At 39.3% G+C, this 4,796-nt stretch overlaps 1 pseudogene; it reads left to right on the forward strand.

Moving 5' to 3' along the window:
- Positions 1 to 66: 66 nt before the first annotated feature.
- LOC102852894 overlaps positions 67 to 4,796 on the forward strand; it is a 20,068-nt pseudogene continuing 15,338 nt past the window's right edge.

Raw genomic sequence — 4,796 nt, forward strand, 5'->3', positions numbered from 1 at the left:
GGAGAGGAGCTCCAGAAGCTCAGGTGTCCTCATTCAGGAACCAGGGCTGAACACAGACAAGTCACTATGTCTCTCTTGAGTTGGATTTTCCTTGTTGCTATTTTAAAAGGTAATTTTGTAGAGAACAATTTTATGTGAGTGAGCATGAGTGAAACAATGTACATGTGTAATGGTTTTCCTGATGAGACTATCATTGTGTTTGCAGGTGTCCAGTGTGAGGTGCAACTGGTGGAGTCTGGGGGAGACCTAAGGCAGCCTGAAGGGTCTCTGAAGCTCTCCTGTGCAGCCTCTGGGTTCACCTTCAGTAACTATTGGATGTACTGGGTTCGCCAAGCGCCAGGGAAAGGACTGCAGTGGGTCTCACATATTAATAAGGATGGCAGTAGCACATACTACACAGAATCTGTGAAGGGTTGATTCACCATCTCTAGAGACAATACCAAGAACATGGTGTATCTGCAGATGAACAGTCTGAGAACTGAGGACTCAGCCATGTATTACTGCACAAGAGACACAGTGAAGGAAAATCTGTTAGAATCCAGACACAAACTTCTCTGTGGAAGCCTAGAGCACAGAAGATCTGAGAGCAGGTGCAGTTATAGGGTGAAGTTGTTTCCTGTTGTGGCCTGGGCATCCACAATCTGATAATTTCTCCAGGGAATAATCACATAGCTCTCCTTTTTTCTCCACATGCCCTCCAGTCCTTTCCCTCTACTTTACTTTCTCAGTTCCCCTTCCCCTCATTTCTCCTCTCCTAGCTCTTTTCTCTTTTCTCCTTCCCTTCCCTCTTCCCTTCCCTTTTCACATATTAGTCATATTGTTTAAAGTATATGCAGTGAATAAAATTCTTCATGGTCTATAACATCAGGATTATGATGAAGCTTAGGAGAATCTTGGAGTTCATTGCCTATTGGACTCCTGGAGTCTGGCTTGGCAAGAATACCTTCAGTGTCACTTGAACTTATTTCTTTAGTACCACTGGTCATCAATCAAATGATACTTATGAAGTTATTCACTGTTGGCCAATTATTTATGATACATCAATTTGTGTATTCTTTCCAAAATCTTTTGCTTTATCCCCCCCTCTTTCAAATTCTTTGTCCAAAGAATCCTTTGGTATTATAACTCCAGGTTTTTCCCAGTTCATTATACTTGCTCATCTCTTCAAACTTTTCTTGTAAATCTTCTGTTTAAGCAGCATCGTGCTACATAATATCCCTCATTGTGGCTTCCCTACTTTGAAGAATATGTTTCAGAGTCTCTTAAATTTCCATTTCAGACTTTTGTCTTTCCTGTCATTAATGACAATTTGTTTTGTTCATGGGTGCTGTCCTAGATTTCACATCATAAGAGTCCAATCTTGGGCCATTGTTGTTCAATATTTAAAATATATTCTTAAGATGGTTTCTAAATTCACATAGAATAAACTCAAAATTATGTTCTAGCTTTTGTGGTTGTTATAAAATTTTCTTCAGGTTTTTTTTTGGGTTTCATATGAACCAGCTGATTTGTAGCCTACTTGTTTTTGGGTTGTTGTGTTGTTGTTGTTGTTGTTGTTGCTTTACTTATTGACTGCTAGGAAAACAAACAGATTCATCCTGAAAAGGGATAATACAGGTGGCTCCCTGGAGGCAAGGATTCTGAGGCCCCGTCTAACATACTTTGGACATGTTGTAAGGTGAGACTGGTCCTTGGAGAGGGACATTATGCTTGGGAGGGTGGAGGGACAGCGCAGGAGGGGGAGGCTCTCTATGAGGTGGATTGATTCAGTGACTGGGGTAATCGGGATGGGTGTTATCAGAGACAGTGCGATTGGCACAGGACAGAGCAGAGTTTAGGGCTGTTGAACATAGGGTCTCTATGAGTCGCAAGCGACTCAATGGCACATAACAACAAAAACATTTTAATTTTTTTAAGTTATATGTTTTTTAACAGTTGTCAGAACAGAGCAAGGAAACACTACATGGTTCAAAATTGGGGAGAGTGTGCATCAAAGATGGGCCCTATCTCCGTATATTTTAAATCTATATGTGGAACAAATTATCCAGGAGACTGGGCACTATGAGCAGAAGTGTGGCATCAAAATTGGAGGTAGACTCATAAACAATCTGTGTTATGCAGATGACATAACCCTGCTTGCTGAAACTGAGGAGAGCCTGAAGTGCTTGCTGAGGAGTGTCAAGAACTTCAGCCTTCAATATGGATTGAAGCTCAACATCAAGAAAACAAAAATTCTCACCTCTCAGTCAATTGGCAGCATCATGATGGATGATGAAGAGATTGAGATTGTTGACAGCTTCAGTTTGCTTGGCTCTACAATCAACACTCTTGGTACCAGTAGCCAGGAAATTAAAAGACGAATTGCATTGGGAAAGTCTGCTGTCAGAGACTTCTCCAAAGAAATGCAGAGCAATGATATCAATTACTTGCTATGCATCAGGGAGCTGGACAATGACTAGGGATAAAATAAAGAAAGTTGATGCCTTTGAGCTGTGGTCCTGCAGAAGAGTGTTGAATATGCCATGGACTGCTAGGAGAACAAACAAGTTCATCCTGGAGAATGTGAAGCCAGGCTGCTCCTTAAAGGCAAGTATTCTGAAGCTCCATCTGACATACTCTGGGCATGTTGAAGGTGGGATCAGTCCCTGGGGCGGGGGGAGGGAATGTCATGCTTGGGAAGATAGAGGAACAGTGCAGGAGAGGAAGACTCTCAATGAGATGGATTGATTCAGTCACTGGGTAATGGGGACAGGTGTGTCAGAGACAATAAGACTGGCAAGTGATAGAGCAGGGTTTATGGCTGTTGTACATGGAGTCGCTATGAGTCCCTGGCAACTTAAAGGCACACAACAACAACAAATATTTTTTTTACACCATCATTCAATTTTATGAAATAACTCACACGTATTGTTTCATTTTTATACATTTTAATGCAATCAGTTCTGCACATTATGCTTTATATAATAATTTACTATTGATCTATAAGGGACCTCTGGTGACTTAGAGGTAAGAAGCTGCACTGCATCCCAAAGCCACAGGATTTGATCTCACCAGCTGCTCTATGGGAGAAGGATGACAAACTCTTCTTGTTCTGTCGACTATCTCTGAAAATCTACTAATGATTTAAGTATGAATTGGGTCAGTCTCAACAACTCAAAACAACAACATTGATTTATTATGCTTTACATACCCATCTCCTCAAGTTCCCATTGCATTTTTCCTTTATCTTCCCCTGTCATCCCCTCACTAATCTCTGCTGTCCTAGTGATTACCTATTGCTTCTTCCACATGCCTTTGCCCCTTTGCCTTTTAAGCAGTTAAATGTGTGTGTGTGTATGTTGTATATCTCGTTCCTATTTGCTAATTGCAATAGCTTTATCATCTTTTTATCTATTCTTTCCAAATCGATCCTACTTACCTGACATTGTCGTGTTCTGTATCTACCACTTCCATTTCTATTCTTCTGCTTCCCCCCACACACCTCAAGTCACCCTTCTCTTCTCACAGTACTAATCTTATGCAGTATTTTTCCTTTGTGACTGAGTTATTTTACTCAACATAATACTCTCTACACTTTCAATTATTTTTTTCTGTGTTCTATCCCATTGATTTCAGCCCTTACCCATATTTTTTCCTTTCTTCTAGAGGTTGTAGGATTAGCTTGTTGACATTTTTCTATTTATTGGAGAAGTATGGTTACTTCTTATTTTACTCCCTTTTTATTTTTTATGTGCATTTTTATTCCTGTTGATCTAAAGGCTGTAAGTTGAATCATAGAAATAAGTTTAGTTGAAGGATTTCAAGATGTAAACAATTACATTTTTCATAGTCTTTGGGGTTTCATCAGTTACTATTAAATTAAAAAAGTATGGCTATATTTATGTTTTTAAGTTCTGTTTTTCATTTTTCATTCATTTTCTTCAAAAACATCTACAATGATCCATTTTATTTTATTATATTTTTTTACAATGATCCATTTTAAAGTAACAAACAGTTCCACCTATGCACAAAGTTCCTTTAGAATCAAGATTATTGGAGCAGATATGCAAAATACCCATTGATTTTTTGAGATAATTGTTTCTGTGTGTCCTTAATTCTCCAGATGTGCAGAGGCAATAGATGTATCTTTGATCACAGGATTTTAAAACCTCAATAGATACTCAGCAATACAGAATGTAAAATGATTTCTTTCTGGAATGCTCTGGTAGTTCACCTTTGTGTGCAGTGATAATATGGTCCTGAGCCTCTCCTATCTCTCCTGACTTCCCATGTCAGTGATTCCTTCCCTCAAAGTGGTTAGTTATAGATAAGAGATTTGTTGGGTTTTGTTGCTTTTATTTTCCCCCCTTCATGTATTACTACTATATATATATATTTTGGGAGCTCTGCTAGCCTAGTGGTAAGAATCTGTTTTGCAATCCCACAGGCACATCTCAAAATATGCCAGCTGTTTCACAGGAGAAGGAAGCCTAATCTCTCCCTGTGTGAGTAACTGCCTCCTAAAATCCACTATAGGTTCAGGTATGGGCCAGTTCTGACTCAAAGGTACACAACAACAACACATACATATTTAGAACAAATGTAAAAATATCCTCTCCCAAACCACATATCTTAGTGTTGAGAAGGTGAGATGCCAATCCTAAATTGAGAATTTAACCTACTACCTTCTCAGCAAGAGAAAAATGGAAAGCCTCCTCTCCTAAGATTTTAACCTAGGAAAACCTATTAGAGATGTCTCTATGAATCAAATCCAACTCAGCAGCACGTGGGGAAAAATGTGTGTGTGTGTGTGTGTG

The sequence above is a fragment of the Elephantulus edwardii genome, unplaced genomic scaffold (assembly GCF_000299155.1).
Source record: "Elephantulus edwardii isolate Elephantulus edwardi_28Jun2011 unplaced genomic scaffold, EleEdw1.0 scaffold00325, whole genome shotgun sequence".
In the NCBI taxonomy this organism is placed as follows: domain Eukaryota; kingdom Metazoa; phylum Chordata; class Mammalia; order Macroscelidea; family Macroscelididae; genus Elephantulus; species Elephantulus edwardii.